Source organism: Anser brachyrhynchus (genome assembly GCF_964034855.1).
Source record: "Anser brachyrhynchus genome assembly, chromosome: 7".
NCBI lineage: Eukaryota > Metazoa > Chordata > Aves > Anseriformes > Anatidae > Anser > Anser brachyrhynchus.
The window spans coordinates 157,846-184,515 of record NC_137701.1 but is presented as its reverse complement, the minus strand read 5'-3'; the positions used below and the strand labels follow the sequence as shown (position 1 = coordinate 184,515).

General features: G+C 39.5%; 1 pseudogene across 1 annotated transcript; it reads right to left on the bottom strand.

Moving 5' to 3' along the window:
- Positions 1 to 1,969: 1,969 nt before the first annotated feature.
- On the bottom strand, positions 1,970 to 26,591 carry LOC308197731 (nuclear pore complex protein Nup153-like; annotated as a pseudogene). The gene is made up of 14 exons (XR_013956134.1): positions 26,394 to 26,591; positions 26,186 to 26,311; positions 23,894 to 24,004; positions 23,718 to 23,756; positions 23,564 to 23,617; positions 20,606 to 20,764; positions 14,542 to 15,015; positions 13,177 to 13,299; positions 10,268 to 10,934; positions 8,668 to 8,862; positions 8,000 to 8,153; positions 3,761 to 3,956; positions 3,189 to 3,234; positions 1,970 to 2,370 (listed from the first exon to the last, which is right to left on the bottom strand). The product of XR_013956134.1 is annotated as a nuclear pore complex protein Nup153-like (transcript).
- Between the last annotated feature and the right edge of the window lie 79 nt (positions 26,592 to 26,670).

Below are 26,670 nucleotides of genomic sequence, written 5' to 3'. Positions count from 1 at the left end.
CCAGCACTGATACTGCCGGGCCAACACACATCTGTAGCATCCCATTTCTGGGTGACAACACAATGAATGTTTCCACAAAGTACTCGATGCAACCTAACTACTGTGTTTGGTGATGCAAAGCAAGCCGTGTCAAAGCAGCGTAGCACCCAGGCACATTCCTGGAAGATGTTTTGCTGCTCACATTGAAGAAAATAGATAAAAAAATCCTGTGCAGTTTGCACTTCTGAGCTCAAGTACCACAGCTATGCACTACAATTGAAGTGGCATCAAAGCTTGTAAGGTTTTGAAGCTTCAGCACTGCCATCCAAATTCAAGGAGGCTGCATCTATTATCTTGAATTTGCCCCAGCTCAGTCCCCTGAAACAATTCCATAGACACGTACAAGCAACCCTTTTCCCACCCAGATTCTTTGCTTCATCTATTGCACCTCTACCTTGTGTCATATTCTTATTAATCTGCCCCTCAAAAGACTCCCTGGCTCACACAAAGAAGCAACCCAACAAATCCCTGTTCCCAGCCACGTTGCTTTCATGCTTTGGGAAGAGTTAACTGCAACAGCTCTAACTGTGATGCCACCTCACCCCCTCCACCTATGTGAGGTTCTTTGCCTTCTGCCTCCTCCTACGTGTACACCTGCACTAGAACCAGGAAGAATGTGCTTCCTACAATACTCCAAGAGCCTCTTCTGTTTCAGGATGTCATCATTTCAATTCAGGACTGAAAGTATTCCTAGCAAAAACCCAACAGCTAATAGCTAACAGAAGCAGTTGCTGGTGATCAGCTACAAGTAACCTGGAAGTACTGAGGAGTCACAAAAGAGAATTTGCATTACATTTAAGAACAGCATGCAGCTTAGGACCACTGCTTTCACTGACTACACTAAGCCATAAAAAAGAATTGGATTCTTACCTGCCATCACAGCAATTATGGTTTATGTTGCCCCCAAAACACACACGGCAGTACCAGAACTGTGTCAACTAGCTTTAACAGCTTCCCCAGCTATTAAGTACAGTAATTTCTGCTTCCTTTTTTTTCTTGGAGGAATATTCTTTTGTTTCCAGCCTCACTTACTTATTATACACACTGTTAATTAGCAACTATTTCTCCATACTCATAGGGTTATGGAGTCCCTATGACTGGAAAAGACTCTGTACCCTTCAAGATAAGAACAGCATAAAGGCAGCAACTCGCAAGACTGCTCTAGCTTAAAGCAAAGCTTTCCTCATTGCTCTCATCTCCTTTGACTTGAGTGCTGTCATCCTTCTACCAGAGCTTTAAAAACTTCATTACCACGAATGAAGGAAGACCAGAGCAATCAGAGAGGGTAGCAGAGGGTATAACTTAAGGAGCTGTTACTAGGATTTTTTTGTTGTTCCTGGTGGACTATTTTTCTCCTTGCCAGCAAGGAGGGAAAACCAGCAAGTTGTTTTCTCCAAGATTTTTTTTTTTTAGGTTTAAGAACACGGATTATGTTGTAGCAATTTCTTCGCTGTAAAGCGTCAGCTGAGAAGTCTAACAGTAAGAAGGGCAAGGGAAAACTGAATGCTGATGCAGAGAGTGCCAGCAGACATCATCCTCATTCCACGGGATGTTTGTAGCTATGGCAGTTGAAGTCTACACTTCCATATGCTTAACATACCCTATTTATAAGCCAATTTTAGCTGACCTAGCATGTATCAGTAGTACAGTTAGAGCCAGCAGCCTGCAGGAAAAAGTGGGCACAGGTGTTTCCATAGCAAGGCCTGTGAGTGTCTCCCATACATACTTCCAGTCTAAGCAAGCACATGAAAGGCTTGGCTTGTCGCTTACCTAAGGAACCAGGAAAACAAGGGGAAGCTAGATTTTGCTTGTGTCCTAATGCCCATATAAAAATAAAGACAGATGAAATACCCTTACTACCTTGTTAAATTCCATAAGCCGGAAGAGAACGTGCTGCACACAGGTACAAGTAAAATCCCTTGCTGGCAGGTTTGCAGAAACAAATTTTTTATTTACACAGGCAAGTCTTATCTTTAAGATAAGACCCCATTTACCTCTTTACATTTCTCGAATATTTACATGACTTCATGATGCTCCAAGAAGAGAGTGATGAACAAAAAGATTACAGAAACTGTCAAAAGCATAGCAAAAAAACCCCAACCTATCATTGTGCTTTAAAACTTATGAGCTAGAATAATGTAGAAGAAATGTAGTTTTAGCACTTTGGTCCTAACGGTCATGCTCTAGAAGACACTTAAATAGCAGAGGGGATTTCAGAAGTGACCGTATCCAGAGGTTGCCAGTGACAATTCATGAGTGAATCGTAGAGTTCTTCGCTTGTCTCCGTGAATTGTCTGTTCATTTCATCAACATCCAAGTAGAGCTGTGGATCTGAAAATAAAAGCCTGGTAAGTCCAAGTATCAAATCTGAGGCATGCGCACAAAAAAACTTCATGTGAAATGGCTAACAAAATGTATTTTAAGCTAAGTGTAATAAGCTATTAGATCTACTAATTTTAGTGAGGTATTTAGTCCTCTAAAATTTTGAGCCTCACAGCTCCAACTTTTGGGAATTTGTATATTAGAAGGCTGGGACTAGAATTGTCTTTCAAGATAAAGACAAAGACAATGTTTAAGATAGTAAAGATAACGTTTAAGGATAATCAGCCATGAAACCCTCCCAAGAGTCATTTAATTCACTTCTACGGCAATACACGTTACATAGGATAGTTTCTAAACACTAACACAAAATGCCTCCACGTGAGGAACTTTGCAAACCTTCCAGGACACAAATATGTTTTGTACCGTATTTGTAAGTGCAAGCTGAATCCTCCTTTTGGAATCTGCAACATAAGCTTTTACCTCAGGGTGGAGAACAAAGCTTTTGCATATTACTGAGTTTCTAATACAAAATCTGTTTAGCGGAACCAATACAAAGAACAAAATTCTGTCTTAGACCATTTTCAAATGGGAATGAAGGCACAGGTACAAGAAACCTGCTGCGAAGCATTGACAGTGTCCCGTTTTACTTGATGCGGTCAGTGTATGCTGTATCAGCTTTAAAACCCCAGCTGAATGCAGATCAACCCCACAGAGGTTTGACCTCAGCTGAATTTTCAAGATGTTCTTCATCCAGTAGAGGTTGGCTTGTATTGTTAAAAGGCACAAGGATGGCTAAACTCAAGTGACAATGACAGAACCCTTATTACCGTCAGTAATTAGGTCATCACCGATTGCAGTCATAACTGAAGATTCCTGAAAGACAGAAAAGGCTAAGTTTAATCATAACTCATTTCAGAAAGCATCACAGATTCAAAGTGCTGCAGTCTCAACCCATTCCTTCTTCCTACAACTACAAGGATAGATGGCATTTTATCTATTTATTTTAAGAAGAAAGCCAATATTACAGTACAGGTTGGAAGGGACTTCCGGAGGTCACAACTAATACATTGACCACGATAAGACCACTTACAACAACTGTTTAATTTGCTTTAAGCAAAGCAAATCAGAAGAACAGGAACAGAAGAAGCGTACGCAATTATGCTGTCAAAACCATTCTTTGGTATGCGTGAACAAATAATGGTGTATAAATCACTAATTCTATGGATTTACTATTTAAGCACTTAAATACAAACACCTCTGAATGGAATCTGCTCTTTTAACTTCACACTAAGCAGAAAGCATGTTTTCAACTTCGGATTCTTTTTGCTGATTCACACAAATCTGTACAACATATTATCTGTGAAATATTTTCTTTACAGCAAGCGTGCACTATCTTTACCTCAAAAACAGCTGGAGCCATTAAAGAATCTCCTAAAGAGCAGTCTCCAACAGCTTGCATGCTGTCATAGGGAGCATAGGAGCTGTAGTTGTAGTCAGCGTAAGCATCGTAACTCCTCTGCGAATAGTAGTTCTGGTAATCTTGGTAATAATCATTATAGTTGTATGACTGGTACCGCTGCAATTCTGCTTTCAGTCTGAAACATGAGGAGTTGCATACAGTCAGAGAACAAGAAACTGTAAACCCAGTTCTGAACTTAAACAATTTGTTAGCTTACATACTTCAAAGCTTAAAAGGAAGCTTTCCTAAACAGTCACCTAAGTGACAGCTTAAGTCACAGCTCAAAACCTCATTTCTATAGAAGCAAGCATCCTCACCTTTGCCAATACCAGAAGGAATTGTTCTCATGGATTAACTCCAGAGCCTTGACATGGTTACCTGTACACATCAAGTATTTTTAGCGTTGGCATAAGCAAGCTGCTGCTAAGTCTCTGTGCTTTGCTAAAGATTGATTTAAGACCAGAGACATTTATCAAGCACAGCTGCTTTAAAGATGCAGTCTTAACCCTTCTATCTTTTGTTTGGTTAATTACTAGATCTTATTTCCAGAAAGAAGTGAATGGAGTCAGATTATCCATTTCAAAGAAGCATCTGACACTGCCTGTCAGTTTGCCATGTCTACCTCCACCTGCTCAGTTTTTTTGTTTGTTTAAAGTCCATTAAACATTCAACAGCTGCCAACTATACCGCTCAGGTGAAGTCAGTCTTGCTTAACAACACAATCGCGATTCTCCAGCATGACGCCTTATTATTAGTGGGAGAATTACAAAATACGCTGGTTCTTAAGAAGAAAGGGCCAGCTGATTAGCTTTCACTACTTTCCCTTTCAAGATTTTCTCAGGGGCAGCTTCAGACTAATGACAAGAACCAAGACAAGTGCTATCTGTACTAAAACTGAGGTACACTGCATAAAGAACATTCAGATAACCCAGCTGCATATTCAAAAAAATCCGCTGTTTAGACTTGTCTTCACTGATTCTGTACAGGCAGACCTCCTGTGTCTGCAGTGCCCAGTTTCTCTCACTTGAATTGGGGATGCAGAGAAGTGAGTTCTATGCTTTTGGGGAAGAATACAAGCTGAAGGCATTCTGAAATAGCTTCCAAACTCAGCAAACATGAGGGACAAACTAATCCAATGGCTGGGTATTTCAATGCTAAGAGAGCACGGTACTCAGCCATTCAGAAACGTATTACTGATGTGTATTTTAATACCTACATTTGTTTCAATACTGCAAAGCTACACAAGTTCTAATAAAGAGGTAATCCATTGTCTTGTTACTGTAGTAAACAAACAGAAGATACATCATCTTAGGTCTTCTGCTTCCAACTGCACTCTTCCTACATACAGTTGTGTAGGGAAGGAAAATCTGAAAATACTGTTGACGTTCTTCTGGATAGCCGAAGCAAGAAAACATGTTTGTGGCTTATTCTTGTTTTCAAAATAAAACAATATTAATTTAATCAAAAAATTTTGGCAAAGAAGTTTGGACAGTGCTCTCTTGGAGAAGAGCATTTCCATTCTAAAGCAGAAGGAGGCAACATTTGCAGAATTATGCTAGGTAAACAGAAACAGAAGTGTCATTTTTCACTATTTAACAGAACACACAAGCTAACCTCATGAACATACTGAAATTGTTTATATGAAGTCCTGTTTTGTCAGTATCCTGGATCAAAGTTCATCAAATTTGGTGTCAATTCTTTAACCGTTCAGAGACCTGAATTGCCTTAAATAAGTGATAGAACTGAGCCGGTAGAGTAAGAAACCCTCTCAGGAAGTGCTAAGCTTTAAACTCCCCATTGCCCTAAGCTCATGAAAAGCAAAGAATAGCATTCTAAACCTGTTCTAGTAATAACGCCTTTGGCTTTCTCCCTGCGTTCCCATTTTTCCCCCCACTTCTTTCCTGTCAACCCACTGTAAAACTAGTTATGTGCTTCTCTCAAACTAGAGGGAAAGCTCTAAGAACAAGAACTCCCTAGCATATAAAACCACTTGTTGTCCCTTCTACCTTATGCAGGCCCAAACCTGAAAATATTTACCAATGCATTCAGCTTTGCTGCTGTTGAGAAACAAGGCTGGTTACAATGGCAGCTAAGCCCAAGTTGCGCTGTCTGGCTAGACTTAACAGTTGGATTCCCCCAGCCATCCTGAAGCAGGTTGATGAATCCAGGGAGTCAAAACATAGGACTTCTGCATTTCTGGTTTTGTAGACTGCATCCTGTGTACAGCCACTAGAGCAAGGGCCACAGACTTTCCAAAGGCAGAGCTACAAGAATCTGATTATTTAGAATAATTGTATCAATGCACAACTCCTTGGTTACCTTTTAGAAATTCCTATGCTCAGCCGGATTCCTTTTCCCCCCAGGCCTGGTGCGTTCTGGCAGTCTTGCAGTGCCCTCATCTGATCACCTTGCTCACCAAATCTGACATAGGCATACCCTCTACTATTTTCAAAAGGGAGAAAACCAATTCTAGTATGCATAACAGTTACAAAGCTAATGAATTCAATTTCTGTCTTCTACAAAAAACAGAAGATAGCAGCTACTATAGCTTCTATTACTTAAGCAACCTCTCTGGCATGTGCACGTGCACAGAAAAGGCTTTCACCAAATTAAAAAACTTGGGCCAGAAGCAAAAAGCTTATTCCTTGGTAGCATTAAGATGCAACTCACTGAGAGCCAGCAAAACAATACATTTTAAGTGCTCTCTGCGTAAGTAATCAGATTCCATATTTCTGCATATACAGCAGTTAATCAGTTAGCACTAACCCACTCCTTTTGGAGCCACAAACTTTATTGGTCACAAACACCAAGAGCTGGCTGTAATTATCTGAACCAGTATTAACCGGTACCTCTGAACTCTTCAAACAAAAATATCTTTCAGGTGCTCTTAGAAGAACAACATCAATTGCCTGCAACAATTTGATGGCTTTGCTAAATGGAGCACTGAAAAGCACAGTGGTACAGTTTCTTTTGTAGCCTGTTCAGAAATTATAGCCCCGTGCCTACAGCTTCAAATCAGGCCAAGCTTACCAGCCCAACTCTTACAGCTTAAGTTCACTGCACTCGAATGCCTTCAAGACGTGCTTTTAGGAGCCATGGAGAAGAACCCTCTGGTAAGACCACCATTATAAAGTACTGAGTGTTGTTTTACACTTAAAATAGAACTATCTGTTACAGTCATTCATCAGCTTTCCCTAGGCTGCTGCTCTCTCACTACTGAATGTGATCCTGCTCTCAGTTTCCCACTAACTTTTTCCCCCAGCGGTTATGGCCTCTTTTCATCTATGACACTTTTAAGGGACTACACCGTGTTGAAAAATGCTGGTTAACATTTCCTTTTACACAAGGTGCCTCATCGAATTTTCCTGACTAAACCAAACCCCAGAACCTTAACTAGAAGAGGAAGCACACAAACACACACGCCTCCCTGGCCACCATATCTCCCCAAAACATATCTGTTCAGTAACAGACCAACTGTAAGAATACTGCGATTAAAATCAGTATAGCTCTATACACTGCTTTTGTTCGGGATTACTAGCTAATGTCCTTCCCCTTACCCCTTCTGGAATTAATACTGAATTCTGTACTCTAAAATGTGGTTCTTAAGTCATACAAATGACATTTAACAATCAGAATTTTTCCACACAGTGATCCTCAATAAAAACTTCAATCCTCTACTGCAGTCTTTCAACAAATTAAAGGAATACAAAACTGGCTAATAACTGTTCAGTGATTTTTGGACCTTTGTAGCACTAGAGTAACAGCAGTACACTCTGCAGCATAGTTGCAAGTACGTGGGAATAAGATACTCTCTCTCATCTCTTTTTTTCTCTGAAAAGTGTGAGGCCTCTATTTCACCCTACTAAAGATTTTACCACCAACTGTACTGCTAGCATTGAGACACTACAACTTCTGTGCTTGTATGAGATGCAGGACAGGTTCCTTAAGGTGTCGCAATTTTTTGTCTAAACCTAGTGTTGAGATCAAAAAAGGGATTGCTACTAATTGCGTACGTATCAATAACCAGGACAGAAGACATGCTGCATATAGGAATTAAACTTTTTCTAAAGCTCTAGTACATGAACATATCAAATCCCGCAGATTTTTTCTAGTATGGTTTCAGAGGTCTTACTTGATGGACATAAGCGCACAAGTGAAGACAAAAGATACTCTGTTTACCTGAAGTACTGGTTTGCAAGTACTGCTTCTCTTCTGTCCTTCCCAAAATAAACTGTGAGGCAGCTGCAGACTCTGCACCTGAACACTCTGAGTGAACACCGAATGTAAATGATGGCAAGGCAGCATTTTGTGGACGCAGCCGCAGCACCAAAACCTGCAGAAATAAGTGAATGTCAAGTCCGTAACCCACGGTGTATCTGCAGTACGTGAAGGTTTGAACTACATTCTAGTCCTGATCTTTCCAGTCAAAACTGTTTAACAAACAACCCACCAAACAGTAAAACAAACAAGAAAACCCCATGCTTCCTCTCTACATAAAACTTTTCACAACTGTGTTTTCTGCCCACCACCTGGCTTTAAAAAGTATACGAACTTCTTTGAAAGATCATGTTTTTAGTCTGAACTCCAAATGAACAACGTGTAGGGCATGTAAAGAACAAGCACGTCATTAATGAAAGCTTTTCTCTAAAAAGGATAAACTTATTCTTGGGGAAAAGTGTGGAAACAGATGTTATCTAGGCAATATTCCTACAGGAAAAACGAATAATTTTGCCACACCTCAAAGGAAAAAATAATTGTGCTTAACAGGTAAGAAAATAAAAAAAATCAGAGCAAACCAAAAAATAAATCACAGAATATGCATCCTCGTTTTAATCATTAAGTATTACCTCTGAGCTCTGCTTTGGTGCTTGGCTTTGCACTTTCACAGGCTACACACTTCGTGGCCTCTGCTTTGTTTTGAACCAAGCAGGTCTCCCAATCCCAGCTTCCTTCGGGCTTCTTGAATTTGTCTAAATCCAGAAATTCTCCAGAAGGAGCAGAAAATGCAGATGCACTGCTACTGGTCACAGGTGTTGGACCCTCTGTGAGACAAACAAGACAGTTAACCATCCTGTTTGAACATGAACTATAAAATGAACATTAACTTTTAAATTTGATTTGTCAAATCCCACAGAAATGTTCAAAATTACTCCGCAACTCCCCCCCCCCCCCCGCCCCTGAAAAAAATAAAAGCCACCAAAAACCCACAAAGAAACAAAGAAACAAACAAAAAAACCAGAGTGGAACTCAAAGCTTCCAAACAACACACAACTCTGTTCAGCACACAAGCTTCTGCTGCTGTTGACCACAGTGTAACCTCCATAAAGAGGCCTGACAGGTGCCTTTTAAAAAAAAGGTGCCTTTTAAGAGAGAAGCAGAAGATAACGCTTCAAATTCAAAACCGGAAAGACAAGAATGGCTCTTCCCTTCCACAGCACACGCAGAAAACTTTTATCCTAGTATTACTTGCATCGCTCTTCCTCCTGACAAGTGCAACGTAACCGTGCAATTCACTGCACCATGGTCACAGTAAACCCCTCATTTCCAAAATTCCTCCTTGCAATGGCAAGAGCCTCAGACAAAGATGCCGACTGACCGCTCAGAGGTTGGAAGTCCAAGAGAATCAACTCTGTCTGAAATCCATTATCTTACCTCAGGAAATTTCAGTCTTACCGCACAGGATGATTACAAAAGCCCGGTCTAGTCCATCTTAATTTGTTTCTTCCACGATATATTTGCACAGGTGTTTTTTGATGTAATGGCATGTTAAATGACATTTAGAGTCAAAGTTAGAATTAGAATCGTATTTTAAAAACAATACAACCACGCTCAAAATCAATTACGGTCACACACAATGGGAAACAACCCAGTACTGCCCTGAAGAAGTTACCCAGCGGGTCACTCGCTTTCTTGAAGCCTACCACTGACCTTCATAGGCATCTCTCTGCTTTAGCTTAAGACTAGTTAAGACTACACTGTCTTGAAATCTGGCTTCACATCTCCCCTCAATTACATACAAACGGTGAGTAGAGGCATTTTGGACACATTCTGTAATTTTTTTTACTTATTTTTTGAAAGAGAAAAACGCAGTCATTTTTAACTCTTTCTATGGAGTTCTCATTTTCGCCAGTGAAAAATCACTATGTTGTTTTTAAATTAAGTCACCCACTTCAGCCATCTTCCCTCACCAGCTGCAAAGCCGGGGGTATCTGCATTGATCCAGCTCCGTACTAATACATTTCACAATCAGTTCAATTTATGCGACAGGCTGGAACCTGGGCTGAGACCTCTGAAGTGCCTGTAAACCAATCCTGCAGACAGCCGCTAACCCATCAACCGTACCTGGGAATCGTGTTGCTTAAAATATTCCATATATGCAACGTACTTTTATTCTGTACAAGATTCACAGAGGCTAGGATGGAAACAACAGGAAAAAAAGGACCATACCTGGTTTCTCAGACTGACAGGCTACACATTTGTTATCTTCCGTCTTATTTGGTACAAGGCATATTCCACAGTCCCAAGAGCCTTTCGCCTTCTTAAATTTGTCTTCAAAGCCCAGAGTGGCTGTTGTGTCAGTGCTGCTCGAGGAGGATGTCACTGTCACCGAGCTGTCTGTGACCACTGGTCATGTCAGAGCAGGCATTACTCCCGTTCCAGGTTTTGGTGTCTCACATGCTATACATTTTGTAGCTTCCGGTTTGTTTTGGACAAGACATGTATCACAATCCCACGTTCCAGGTACTGTTTTGAATTTGTCTCCAAAGCCCAGCATCCCTGCTGGGGGCGCTGCTGGCTTTGAGGTGTCGCATTGACTTGAACTTACTGTCTGTTTCATACTCTCAACTGTTGACGCTTTAGTAGCTTGACAAGTTACACATTTGTCCTTTATGTCTTTGTTTTGCAGAAAAGGGTCACATGTATCAGATTGCCAGTACGATGCTTGTTTAGAAGTCTCTTTACCTGCAGAAAAAGTTGTTATTGCAGGCCTAGTATAAACCACTGTGCTTGTTGTAGGTTGTGCAGACGTAGAAGAGCGTGTTTTCAACAATCCAAAGTCTAGGAAGCAAGAAAAAAAAGTCTTCCTGTTAGCGCGGCACCTCACTACATGTAACTAAGTGACTTTACTAGAGGGCAAAAATTTCAGCTCAGGTGCCAATGGTTACAACTAGACATTCAGACCGAGCGCAACAGGAAGTCCCCAGAAATCTTATCTAAACGGATGAAATTTCATCTGCTGCACTGGGTCACAACAGAACATTTCGTTAAAGCTTCATTTAACTCTTTGTTTCCAAGCAAGCTTTAAATCAACATTTTCACTGGTCGATACAAGTACAAACAGACAGTAGCTGACTGAAATCTGACAGTCCAACGTGGAATGGAAATAATACAATTTGATTAAGACGCGATGCCCAATCGAATCAAATTTCTAAAGCTCCTCCTTCCGTAGCAGATGACTCAAATCTACTCCAGTAACTGTACAGAAGTTTGTACTCGGAGCAGCAATCCATGCGGTATTTTCCCACAGATGCTGAATATTAATTAAATAATAAAAACTCAAGACAATTGAACAACTGTCTAATTTTCTATAATCTTTTTCAAAATGCATCGGACACAGGACAACTCCTTAGTTAAAAGGTGGCAATTTTAACAGGAAAGACAAGCTACTAATACAGAAAGACTAAAGGAAATGCATCTTAAACAGCAGCTCAAGTTGCTTGTAAATCTACCTTGAACATAGTTGTTTTGTGGTTTGTTTGTTGGGTTTTTTTTAGTCAAAAATGAAGTCTTTGAACAATGTGGATTTAGATTCTGCTTCTTTTAAACCGATAAAGAAAGTGAATGTCACTTCACTCAGAGGTCTTTCCTTAAACAAAACGCACAATGTATTTTCTCTCACTTAGCTCTTTCCAACAGAGAAATGTGCTGCCTTCTTAACAAGTATGTAAGTTAGAAGAAGACTTTTGGGAAAAGATCAAATTCAATAAAGCCCTTTTTCTTAAAAGATATCTTTTCCACAGACACACTTTATGAAACTGTTGAAAACAATTGCAATTGCTTAAAAACAAAATTCAGAAAAGGGTTTTTAACGTAAAACACTCCATTTCTGTTTGCAGTTTAAATTTTAATCCACAGGAGCCATTGTAAGCTAAGGCCCAAAGATTCGCAGCTTTCGCCATGTATTTGGAACTGAAGCTCTTTCCTATTCTTTCTTCACCTGGGCTGAAGGTGGGACAGGAGTGTTGAGCTTTACAAACATTTCCTTTTCAATTCCACAAATTGTATTTACTTAAAATGAAACACCGATTATCTGGCTAATTCTCTTAGTACCTCATTTACAATTACATCCTAACACGTAAAGGAGATGCAACCCATCTGCTTTTCATCTTGCAGTTTTACTTCCAGCAACAAACACCACTTAGAATAGAAGGGGGCAGATGCACCCTAACAAACGCAGCGCTTAATGTAATGCTCTCCTACATTCATATTTATAGCAGATACTCTATTAACCATAAGTCGTGTGTTGGTTTTTTTTTTAATAAAAAATGCTAGCGTATTTTTTGCAGCATCTTTTTAAAAGGAGTTCATTATCTCTCCAGGATTTTTTAGAACGTCTAAGACGCTTCCTTCCTTTAAGACGTGGGCAGTGGTGAAGGGAAAACCAGCAAAATCTTTGACCTCCTCTTTCTGTGTGTTGATGTTGGTTGAGGTGGTGGTGTCTTTTGAAACAAAAGAAAACAAAAACAGCTTTCACAATGTGACCTAGTTAGAGCAGATTATACTCACTTTTGTTAGAAACAAGAATTTCCAGCTTTCATGCTTCTCACATAAGAATCTTCACAAATTCTACTTACTTTGCAATGCTTTATGATTACAAGCAAAACAAAAAGCAACAAAACAAAAAAAAATTATAAAAGCAGATCTGTCACTGGAAAAATACTGCAGAAGTCCAACACTGCCTGGAATTGCTAGCATGCGCAGACAGGACAGATTGAAGATTTAATAAAGAAAAAAAGGAAAATCAGCACTTCAGATCTGAAGTGCTAAAGTTTCAGTTACCTAGGGTAAGAAAGGGCGTCACTGGAGTACCACTGGGTCCAGAAAGTTCTGCCGATTTTACAACGGGAACACTAAATGTAAACCCAATCTGCTATGAACAAGAGAGGTTTTTCAGATTCTCAAGCCACAGGAACTTCAATCGAATGCACACACAAAACCAAATCTGAAAGCTGCTCTTCACATTTGTAGCACGCATGCTGAATGACAAATTATAAGCCAGAAGCCTACATACTTTTCTCCATCAAGGCAGATTCTGCTTTAGTGTTCTGCAACAGCCTACTAAATGCCTAAGAAAAAAAGTCAAGCTCCTTTATTATTTTACTTACAGAAGACGTAGGTAGCACTTCTGCCTCAGTAGATTTCACAACTGGAGATGAAAACGCGAACTCAGGACTGCTAACAGTACTTGCTGGTTGTATCTGTATTTTCAAAAGAATTAAAGGTTTATATTTAAGAGCAACAACTACCTGAATTCACTACCCAACAGAAGTCCCGCAGTGACGTCGAAAAACCTGATGTTTGAGTTATTTTGCAGATAAAAGTAATAATAAAACACAGGGAAGTTTCCAAGTGGGTATAGGACAATATCTTCAAAACCAAATTCCAGAAACTGAGAGGAAAAGCTGGAGATGCTACTTAGGTCTAAATGCACGGAAAAGCAAGCCAGGAAGCTGAAGAACGGCAAACTCAGCCCAATGATACTCCAAGAACTTCAGCAAACACCTCAACATGTTAAAGCAGCTGTCTACTTCAAACCGTACAAAAAATATTTCAAGTACTCTGGAACAGATTAATGTTTATTTTATTGCAATAATATGCCAATTATTGCACCCTAGGCTCATTCTATGTGAGGCTTATATGACCACGTTACCTCTAATTTAATAACTTAAATAAAGTTGTGGTTTAACCATTGCAGGCAACTAAGCACCACACAGCCACTCGCTCACTCCCTCCAAGTGGAACAGGGAAAAGAACTGGAAATAAAGAAGTAAAGTTGTTAAATTTGAGGTAGCATTAATGACTCATCGCATGTAATGGCTACCTGGAAAGACAAATGCCATAACCCTGTACATACTCCCCACTCCTTCCCCTTCTTTCCCCCAGCATTTATTGCTGAGCACGATGCTAAATGGTGTGGAATATCCCTTCGGTCCTCTGGGCTCCGCTGTCCTGGCTGAGTGCCCTCCCAGCCTCTTGTGCATCCCCGACCTCCTCGCTGGCAGGGCAGCGTGAGAAACAGAAAAGGACTTGTCACTGTGTAAGCACTGCTCAGCAACAGCTAAAACACCAGTGCCTTACCAACACTGTTTTGCTCACAAATCTGCAACACAGCATCATCTACTACGAAGAAAATTAACTCTACCCCTGCCCAAACCACTATAAATAACTTGGCATAAAGTCCACACCCCCCTTCCCCCGCAGACTTCCACAGCATTTGAAGCAGTTATACAATCACGTTAAATGGGAGTTGGCAGGCTCTAAGACTGAGAGAAGGCAGAATCAAAACATTTATGCCTTTTTCCCCAAACTGGCATACAACCCCAATTCATTCAGCTGCGTAGAAACTAATATTTGTTAGTTTCATGAGCACCACAGAAAAAGTCAACTCGCAATAAAGCAGTATACTCATTGTAAACATTATTTATAGCATAAAGATTTACCTTGCCCGCCGCCGTCGCTGCTGCATCTGCCATGCCTGCCGCCTCCGTTGAATTTGCCACGCTTGTCGTTGCCACTGTTGACTTTGCCTTGTCCTTTGTCATCAGCAGATATGGCATGCCCGCCGCCATTATTGGACATGTCAAGCCTGAGGGCACTGTTGAACATGTTATGCCCGACGTCGCCATTGTATATATGATGTCCTCCACCTCCTCCTCTGATAGATCTGTCAAGTCCTCCACCTCCGATGGATCTATCATGCCCTCCACCTCTGATGGATCTGTCATGCCCTCCACCTCTGATGGATTTGCCATGCCCGTCGCAGCTGCTGGAGTTGCCGTGCTCATTGCTGCTGTTGAAACAGCGCTCGGTGACGCTGAGACAGCGCTACTACCAACGAAACTAGAATTGAACTGAGGCAGCGATGCAGCACTGATGGGTAGGGGTATGTTCGGTAGCACTGGTTCCTCCACTTCCTAAAGTTGCAAATTTTAATTTTTCTTATACAAGACATACTACTTTCTCACCCCATCGCACCCAATTTATTAACAAAATTAAATAGAACAAAAATCCATGCAAATTAAGAGAAAGCAAGTTTCCAGAAGAAATCCCGATCTCCCCACCTCTGTCTACCACGTCATTTTAATTTATGGCAGGCCTGCTTCCACATTATACTCTATTCAACAACTGTACAGCAAGAACACTGAAAGTTAACTCAAAACCTGTGCAGAACAGAGAGGCACAGATCACATTTTTTTTCTTTCTTTTCTATACTTTAGTCATCAAAGCTCTAGAGAAGCATCATCCTTTCTAACTACCCTCGCATGGCTTCAATTAAGAGTACACTCTCAAGACAAGTGAGAAAGTGTTCCTCTTGCAAAATTAGGCAGGATAGCTGCCAAAGTTTCTAAAGTCATTACAGCAGTGAACGTGGAAAAAGGTAATGTTTAAAGAAGCAGGTAGGTTCAACAACCAAACTAAACACAAAAAGCACCAAAGAAAGTCAGACTAGCAGCACTGAAGATTGTGTTCTGGTAAATACAGTCTATACCATGTATCAGGATGCAAATATAAAAATCAGAAAACAGCCTCTTAACAACTTCAATTTTCATCCCTGCCACTTACTTTATTTGATTACTAAGATTGGATGAGTTATGTTTTAAATGGCATAGAAAATCTGACCGAAATTTGTACAGTACTATCATGATCTACTTAGAAATGACTAGGCAGGGATGTAAGTTGGTACTACTGATATTCAGTGCATCCTGTAGCTTACATCTGTTTCACAGTTTTGATTTGAAAAGTTTATGGAACTTTTGATATTTGGACCATTATTTTATTTGCGTTACAGGAATAAACAACAGTGTTTACGATTTCTTTATATTGCATCATCCTGAAGTCCCATTTAATGATTTGAAACTTAAATTAACTTAAATACTTAATATTAACTTAATATTAATTAAATACTTAATGTTAACGTAAATACTTAAATTAACTTACAGGCAGCTTATATAACATCCAATAAAAGAAAAAATAATCTGAATATTCATGGTCATAGTTTTATGGAATAGATTTTTCCTATTAAAATGAGAAAAAAACTCTCTCACAATGAGTTGGGTGAGTATCAAAAACTGAGTCATCGTTAGCAGACATGCAGAATGCTCTCTTCTACTACTCTTTTTCACACTCTTGGCCTGTATCTTTCTGTACGACTTAAATATGAAACCAAAAATTAAGCTTTTTTTTTTCTTTTTATACTTGGCACTCGTTTCAAGTATCATTCCTGTAGAAAAACTATACAAACCTTCACCAAAACATTACTTCTCTTCTTAGGACTCATTCATTCAATTGCTAACGAGAAATGTTATAGTTTGAAGAATCTCCAAGGTAAGAGAATTAAAAATTTCAAAATTACATAAGCAAAGTTCAGGTATTCAAAGACAGGAAATCAATTGGAGCCTGCTCTGAAACCCACAAGAAAACAAAAACAATGCAAAAATAAAGCGGTATTGTTATAATTTACTATGATGCAATAAAACTGACACACTTAGCTAGTTACTTCAGTAAGCTCAGTGACAGCAATCAATTTAAGAGTCACTTACCTGTTCTTGTACAGCTCTTGATAAATAGTGTATTCCTCTTTCCCTTCTCATTTTGCCACCTCCGCTACTCACTCCTGAAGACAGACCATTGGACGCAGCAGTACTGAATTTGTAGCTGGTCACATTGCTAGCACACGACAGTACAGAAGTTGGGGGAAACAAGAGAAAAAAAAATTACCAGCCAAATTTTTTTTTCAAGATATTAGAGCTGTTATTAGTCCTAGAATTGAAACCTGCTGATCAGAAAAAAACTAAAGCTGTCTCACAAGTTGCTAAACGCTGGTAAATACTTGATGTTCTAAATAGGAAAAACTTTATTAACAGCAGCAATGAAAAGGACATACATAAGTGCACCGTTCACACGGGAACAATGACTAAGCCAGAAGACCTGAAATAGAAGAGCTGATTTAGATTGTTATTTTCCAGTGCTTCCTTTAAATAGGACTGGTTCTCTGATTCTGCGATGCACGTGTATCTTTTGCAGGGATATAAAAGAACAGCTCACAAAAATACAGAAAGAGTGCACATATGCACACATACACATGGGAAACACTGCCAACAGCTCTGATAGAATAGGGACGCCTTAGACTTGTGTGGCAAGGTAATATGGCCTAAGCTTCAGAAGCAGCTCTGGCTTTCATGTGGCCATCAGCAGGAACAGCAGAGGTGTTTGGGTATGCCAACATTCCAGAAGTCTTTTCAGACATGAATACAGATCCCTTTTGTAAGGCATACAAAGGCGTTTTTCTGGTACTTAAAAAAGCCTAGCTCAAAACCAGAAAGATATCCTAATCCAAGAGCAAATGGGGAAAAAATAACCCAAACCAGAAGTGGAATAGGGAATAACTCTAACAAAAGTACTATGGCAAGAAAATGAAGTATGCCTGGAAAAACTGTGACCTCAAAGCTTATCTTGCAGCCAATCAGTCAGTCAGTACAAAAGTGCATTAGATCGCACTGGAAGACACCAGGTCAAACTCCCACAATACTGAGGAGGAGAACTGGTCTAAACTTGTCAAATACTTGACAACAGCCTGCTTAGCACTGTAACTGCATAGAGGAAGACAGATCCCTAAGGCAGATGCTCAGACTTTTCTCTAATCCAAACTGTCAATCCATTAGAATTCTGAAAAAAGTCTTACATCAAAATAGATCTTCATTCAGACAACTATCGCTTGCCCATAACAGCCCATATTCCTCTTTCTGTTAACACCTGTGAGCTTCAAGGGGGCAAAGACAGTTGTCAGCCTTCAAGCAAGTCTAATCTACAATTGGACTCAGGATATAAAATATATATATATACACACACACGCATAGATATATAGCATTGGTGGGCCAGAGATTTACTGAGTATTCCAACTCAACTGTCCAAAGGGACTCTTGCCAGCAGATCAGTGTGGTGCTCCTGCTCCAGAACATGGCACCCAACAGAGACCAGCATCACAAAAAACACTACCACCACTACCTACTCTACAAACAAAAGGTAGGGCACTGCAATAAACTTTGTGAACGAAATCAAAAGCAGTGTGAGTTTTCTGTATCTCCTTCCTAAATGGAGAAGTAGAAAGGAGTTCTAACAAAGACAATTTAGAACAGTTTGAAAAAAACATAATTAAAACCCAGCACCTGATTGCACCTGTACCAGAACCTTAAAGCCAGTCGCTTCCACCCCTAAAAAGGTGGTTGTTGTGAAGTCCAACTTTTAGATGCCAAAACAAAGTGTTGAGTTCTTTCTGCAAGCCAAAGAATGCCCATGGTCACCTAAGAATTGCTTGGCAGATGAGCATAGAGTCAACAAAATTCCCTGCTACTGTTCTTTGAAAAGAGCGACTCCCTAAAAACAGAGTGCAAAGTCTCTTAACTCAAGCATTATTACCCAAAACACCATTTGCCCAGAAGGAAAAGCCATCAATATTATCTGGAGGATAACTCATTTGACCTAAACCAAGAAAGCAGTGTAACACAAAGCAGTCTCCTCAAGAAGAAATTCAATTAATTCTGCTGGATTTTTTTTATTTTAGAGATGAGTTAGCATTTGGCCTCAAATGATTCTAAAGAACACATGGTCTTCATGTGAACTCAAAGCAGACAATTAACTTCATCATGAAAGGAGTATTAAAAAAAAGAATAATAAATCATAAATCTTCCTCCATGTTTTTGCTTAAAAAATAAAGAAAAAAACACATCAATAAACATCCTCCTGAACTGTAACTCACTTCCCCTACTTCACCTTCTAAAGAATGCTTCAGAAAGAATCATCCCATTAGGACAGAGCTTTCAAACTGCAAGCAATTAAATAGCTAAAACTAATAGCTTTTCCCCTAGGGAACATTAAGAGGGACAAATTATTTTGTTATAAGTAAACTGAGCTATAAACCATGAAATATCTGTCAAAGCAAAATTTGTAACGCTACAGATTTAGTTAAACTACAAAATGAGCCATATTTCCTGTAGAAGGAAAAAATAAGGCCTCCAATAGCAAAGATCCTTTCTGTGGATACAGCATTATAACGTGCCTCGTTTCCCATCTTCGTATCCTTCTCAGAAGATAAACTTGGGATAAAAAGTGGTGTATCAGTACTTTTATTCTTGCTCATCTTCCTTCCTTTCACAAAAACAACAATTTTCTCAAAGTTATATTGATCTTCAAACACAATCCAGACTTTGCAGCTGCCTCAAAATACAAAATTTTCATTGGATTTCCCATTCCTTTTACTGAGAACTGTCACCACCTTTCAGGTGCAGACCGTACTGAAAAAGGAGATTTCTTTCTTTCTTCAAGTAAGTTTTAAATTAATAGATGTCATACCTTTCAGATGGTTCTGCTCGCTGTTCTGCAGGCAAAGTCTTCTCTCTCATCCCCTGCAAGTTAAGTTTAGTTCAAGACTTAGCTGAATATGTACAGAATACACAAAGTACCAACAACCACTTCATGTGTTTTTTTGTGGTTTTTATTTTATTTATTTATTTTTAATTTTATAGCCCTGAATACACCTCACCTACTTAACGTTGTTCCCTAATTCAGCATTGTGGGTACAGTTCAGTTAAATTTTGGGGCTAAAGTAAGCATCACTGCTTCACTCAGCATTGAGGACAAACTGATAGAACACTAAATCAAATTTGTCAAATCCTCTAACAAAGAAAGTAATTATTTTAAACAAAATGACAAAAATTGTGTGTGTGGGGGGGAGAGTTTTCATCAAAACTTGTGTTTGCCAACCCCGTAAAAGGGACATACTTTTCTGTTTTCTGTCATTTATCAACAAACAAGAAAAAAAAAACCTCTACCCCCCTAAAAACTAAGCAGTTGCTGCTACATTCATTTTAGAACTTTACCAAATGGAGATTGTGCTGGCTAAACAATACAGAGATTGAAAGAGTTAAAAGCAATAAGCAACCAGTATTACTGTCCACTTTGATTTCCAGCCTAAGAAGCCCATACACTTAACAAGTGGTCATTTGTACACTCAGACTGATACTGGAAACACAGATGTTTTCGCAGAAAGAGATGCCCATTTAATTTTATGGAAAATTTATCAGACTCCATCTACTCCAAAGCAATCAAAACCGATAACTCAGCACATTGTCAGAACTCTCACTTGGAGCACATAGCTCACCTGGAATAGTTTACACAGAACACGAGCATGTTTCATCAGTGACAGCTTCGTGTACATGAGAATATAAAAGGAAAACATTTCTGTCTTTTAATATTCTTTCACTGACAACAGGATGACTCAATAGCACATCATGACATCGTGAAAACAACCACAAGACACTGAGTGTTCCAAAAACAGAATTAAATCCATAAAAGCTCAATCTATTTCACAATGGTTCCCACTGCCTTAAAGCTCGCCTCAAACATACTATCAGTACTTTTTGCAAAGATAGGATAACAATTGGTTTGAGAAACATTCCAAGACTGGAAAAAAAAAACAGGCACATAAGGACTCAAAAATGTACTCACTTGGAACTTTGTGTCTCCTCTCTGGCAAATTTTGCTGGACTGAGTAGTTGAAGTCGGTGATGGTTCAGAATACCGCGTATAACGCATCGGCTGACGGTTTACTGTTGGTGTCACAAGTCTCTTAACAGGTGGAGGCTGGAATGCATTCTGGGATTCCAGCTTTGAAAGGGAAACAGCAATCAATTTATCCTTATGTCCACCCAAATTAATTCCAATATTTATTGATGAAAACAAATTACAGAACTATAAACCTCCCCCCATCGGTCTTGGCACTCAGTGAATACAATTTGAAAATTCTGAAGACCGTTCAACTTGTAGAGGGAAATCACCAGAAAACCAGTAACGAAATCCATAAAGCTATATATAAGTAGCCAAAGTCTGACTGAATTCCGTTTCAAAATTTGGCAGTTAGCTTCATAGACAAAATAATTCATGCTACCATAATTAAAATAATCCATGTTCCTAGAATATGCTCCTATCTTTTCCTCTGCCCACACTGTGATTTTTTTTTTTTAGTAGCTTAATTCATTAATTTAACATTTGAAGTGATAAGCAACTAATTATACAGGCTTCTGGGCTTCACATCCCCTACATTTTCCCCCTTCAAAGTTACACAAACAATAGAACACACTCAAAAAAAACAACTTGTCAATCTTACAATAATCTCATTCATTAAAATATGATCCAATGCTTTACATGTGCATTAGATGCACTTCAAGTAGTGGGTTTGACTTCCCTTTTCAAAGCATTTTCACAGACCAGAGTTAATTTTTAACACAGACCACTGCGTGTTCTGCAAAACTGACTTAACTGAACTGTCAGACAGAAAACAAACCCTAAAGGCTACAAGATTTACCGATGGCTCCGCCTGCGGTCTTAAGGATCAGAAAATACAGTCTTAGGAAGCATGCTATTGTTCAAATCAATACCAACAGGAAATCGTTTACACCGCAGCTTTAATTTCACAGTATCTCCCAGCTCTTAGTAATAGGATTCACACTCTCTCTAAAGTATACAAAAATACATCTTTCTAAAAAATATTACATTCAGTTTGAAACCTTGAATAAGACATGTTTTATGTAAGTTCACAAATCTACTTCGAGTGAACGACGGTTCATTGCTGGTTTTAAAGGTAAAAAAGAAAAATATTAATTCCCCCAGTTAGGCATTCAATACACCAAGAGCTATTCTGCCTGGTACAGTTCCTTGAAATAAGAAAAATACCACATCACTGCTACCCACTGCAGAAGTTTAGCCCGAGTGCACAAGTGTTCCGTCAACCGCATGTTCACTTTAGCAGGAAAACACACGATCGTCTCCTCAGCAAATAATTGCTTCTCATCACGGGCTACCCTTCTCCCGCCACCATTATGAATTCTAGTATTATGAATAGACAATCTATCTCCTTTCACCCACTGACAGCTGCGTGCAACATTCATTTAGTGGCTGACAATTTCAGGCTCTCTGTTGCAAATCTGGCAGATCTTTCTTAATGCCTTATCACAGGTGTATTGCTATAATATAACTGAGAATTCACACCAGATTTGGTTTTAGTTATTTGGATAATATTTATGATATACTTCACTTCTCCATGCCCTTGTAATTTGGCAGATGGTGAAAAGATGGTCCAGGAAATCTGAGATGTTTGTAAACTCTGAAGTGATTGTAAACTTAATTATACATCCATCCAGTCAAGGAATTAGCACAGAAACTTCTTGAGACACTGTCCCTTTTCTCATTAGAACAGAAGATGAAAAGTTTGCACATCTTGTTATTTCCTTCAGTCACCTGATCTTCAAGTGGTCATTTAAGGGTTTTGCAATTTAATAAGCCCAAGAATACCCCTAACTAAAGTCATCAAAAAAAGATGACTAGTTTTCATTTTTTAAACAAAATGAAAGGAAATCATGCTTTACCACAGCATTATCACCAGTTCTGTGCTACCTCCAAATAGGAATTTAGGAGCGTTAAGATTTATAGCGTCAGAAAAGAAAAAGAAAAAAAAAACCTCTACCCCCCTAAAAACTAAGCAGTTGCTGCTACATTCATTTTAGAACTTTACCAAATGGAGATTGTGCTGGCTAAACAATACAGAGATTGAAAGAGTTAAAAGCAATAAGCAACCAGTATTACTGTCCACTTTGATTTCCAGCCTAAGAAGCCCATACACTTAACAAGTGGTCATTTGTACACTCAGACTGATACTGGAAACACAGATGTTTTCGCAGAAAGAGATGCCCATTTAATTTTATGGAAAATTTATCAGACTCCAACGATGGTTCATCGCTGGTTTTAAAGGTAAAAATGAAAAATATTAATTCCCCCAGTTAGGCATTTAATACACCAAGAGCTATTGTGCCTGGTACAGTTTTGCAATTTAATGATACCCCTAACTAAAGTCATCAAAAAAAGATGACTAGTTTTCATTTTTTAAACAAAATGAAAGGAAATCATGCTTTACCACAGCATTCTCACCAGTTCTGTGCTACCTCCAAATAGGAATTTAGGAGCGTAAGATTTATAGCGTCGGAAATTAACAATTTTCCTCCTCTTTACTTTGAATGGTGATAAAAAGCAGAAAAATTAGTTTTCTGTGCCCGAATGAACACGGAAGTCTGTACAAAGTCTATATGACCACTCAGTCAGTATTTTTCTATTTGTGATCATTTCTTCAAGAGAAAACTTGCCTCAAGAGGAATTTTAATATGCAGCTTCACCCCAAGTTGGGGGACAAGATAAAACGACTTGGTGTGTTCTAGAGCTGTTGCTCTCAACTTACAAAGATAACATAATTCTTAACCTGAGTAATCTTCACAGCCCATCATCTATTGTGGATACATGCCAATATTAACTTGATTTGATGTCTATGTTGTCACTGAGGTTTGAGAAAATTTTTCTAATAGTGATAAAGCATTGAAAAAGTTATCTACCTCAGCTTAAGACATTATTGGTTCTTACCTTTCTTCGTTTGGACTGGAAGTCAGTAATATCCGGTTTATCTATGTCCGGAGGCTGAGGGAAAAAACAAAGCATAAATATTAGAGGGCAATTTTTTTCTCCTGAGAGAGAGGGTTCCCTGCAACAAAAATGTGGGGGTTCATGGTCAACTTACACAACACAGCGGCAAAAGAGATGTCATTCTTTTAGCATCCTGTTGAAAAAACAGCGCAATAAATTAAACCGGCCACAACGTAAGGAAGAATAGTTTTATCTTTATCCTTTGATGGCACATTTACTAAGTTTTATAAACACATGAAGCAAAAACAGATTAAAAGAAGTGCTATTTACCAACAAAGGGCTTGACAGCTTCTCCACTGCCTCCAAGATGCACCACGCTGAGGTACTCAAGGTAGCGTGGGACCGCACAGTTTCTTCTCTAGCTTTCGCTCTCTTTTGTGCCTGAAAAATTAGCATTTTAAGTGTTACAATGGTCAATTCTCAGCTAAGGAGGCATGTTTTTTACGTCCCAAGGCTACACTGATGATACAATCAATATATTCTGATGACAGAGAAACATGCAGTCACTGGGAGTTCAAGCCATAAAGAAGAGAATACGTTCGGAGTTTAATGAAGTTTACCTTGGGCCTCAGTGCATCTTGCACGTGCTTGTTGCACGAGCAATAAAAGAACTCCGTACTTGTAAAAGGTCAAGACGGATGATGCCAGGACTGCTAAGGCCTCCGAAGCAGTAATCAGGGAAACAGAACTCAAGAAAAGGCTTGTGGTACAGAAAGCATTTTCAGTAACAACACAGACCTCAGAGTTTCACGATGGTCTAAGTGTACCATCTTAAAATCAGTGTATACAATCATAACCAGGAACTAGTTTTACTTCTCTCTTGCTTCCTCCCTTCCCCCAAGATTAAAGTTGGCTGCAAATCTTTGTCTTAAAAGATAAAGATCTGATTTAAACTGTAACAGATCTAAACATTACACTGAAAAAGTAAACTGTTTATTTGCACCACCCAACTTCAAATATCAGTCAAAAACTTCCTTTGGTGTGACTTTTTTTCTTCCCAGGTTAAACCCCTCAAATAACCACACTGTGCTTATCACACGATGTGAAGACAGGAAGCAGACCACGCAGCATGTAAAAACACAAGTGAGACTCACAGAACCACAGAATGGTTAAGGTTGGAAGTGACCTCTAGAGATCGCCTGGTCTACCCCCCCGCTCAAGCAGGGCCACCCCGAGCAGGTTGCCCAGGACCATGTCAAGTCAGCTCTTGAAGACCTCCAAAGAGGGAGACTCCACAGCCTCTCCGGGCAACCTGTGCCAGGGCTCCATCACCCGCACAGTGCAAAAGCATTTCCTGATGCTCAGACAGAGCCTCACGTTTCAGTTTGTGCCTGTTGCCTCTTGACCTGGCACTGGGCACCGCTGAAAACACAATGGCTCTCTATGCTCTTTGCACCATCCATTCAGGTATTTATATACACCAATAAGATCCCCCCAAACCTCCTCTCCTCCATGCTAAACAGGCCCAGCAGTCCCTGCCTCTCCTCAGAGGAGAGGTGCTCCCAGTCCCTTGATCTTCTTGGTGGCCCTTCGCTGGACTCTCTAGTACCTTGCTGTCATTCACAGCAAGCAGCAAGAAGCAAGCTACTCTCTCCTTTAAAAGCCTAGTATTTTGGTTCCTCTTTTTACCATAATGCAGTAATATTGTAAAAAACAAAAATAGCCGACCAAAGAGGGTTCCCAGCTTTGCACCACAAGGTTTCAAGGTTTCCCGTAAGTGAGGTACTTGTACTGCCCTTTTTCCGTTGCACAAATGGACTGTCAGAACAGAGCCAGCAAACCCGCGTTTTCATTTTCTTCAAATTCCTTTTGATTTATCGATAAAAGTCACTTTCATTTAAATACATTCCTACCAAACCTGATTTGACTTTCCTTTTCGATTCAGCTCTAGCTAATCAGAGTTGTCAGCAGTTTTTATTTGCTATTTCCAAGAACTCTTGGGGGCAAATAACTCTCTCCAAGAACTATATGAATCGTTCAAAACAGAAAGCATGTTACTGCTTATCTTGGGACTGCATTTAGTCCTGCATGCCTCTGTGTACCAGAAGAACAAAGGATCAGCAAAGTTGATTTTAGATATTTTCAAAGACTGCAGGTTTATACAACATATCCATAGCATGAATGTAGGCATGCTTGGAAAAGAAGATCCACAGATAAATATTAGCCAGGTTTGACTACTGTAGCTTTTGCTACCATAAACACAAGTTTTCAAAGTTATGCTGTCATTGGTTTTTTTGCATCAAGTTATTTTAACGTAATGTAGTCAGAGGCAGACAATGGCACTTGAATGGAATTTTTTGAAAGACCTAACAACAGAGGAAACCCCAACTACCAACAACTAGCCCAAACTGTCATTCTTGTTCTTTCTGACAAGTATTACCTGTGGTAAAAACTGTCATTAAAGAATTTAAACAGAAATCAATCTCAGACGTCTATTTTTGTAGACCAAGAGGGCAGAAGAGCAACTGTTACCACATATTCAGCTCCCTGCTCAAAGCTCCTTTGGCAGTGCTGCTTTTTTTATTTCCATCACTATTTCCCACTACACTACTTTTCTCATACCTGATAAGGTTCCGTCTTTGGCTGCCTTGATCTTACAGCTGCACCACCGGCATAGGCCGTCTTTCCGGGGTAAAATGGAGAAAACCCAAGCTGGTTTTGCTTAAAAACAGATGTGCTTCCACGTACCTACGGAAACACAGTATGAGAAGTGGATAGAAAAACAGGTACACATTCAAACTGATTAAAAGAAATACTGTGCAGTACTTACAGGACACAGTCCTCCAAAAACAAATAAACTGAATGCAGGTTTCTTAGAGCTAGCTGCAGAATGCTGCGAGAGGGAATGAGTTCTTTCAGCTTCTGTGGGCCAGAGCAGTGACGATGAAGTATTTTTTAAAACTGCAACATCTGCCAAAATGACGTATGCTAGATGTAAATGCCTCTCGTACGTACAGAACTTTAACAATAAAGATCACACTAATTCAAGTTCTTCAATACAGAAAAATAAGCATGACTTCAGCTTCTTTAAATAGATCAACTTCACG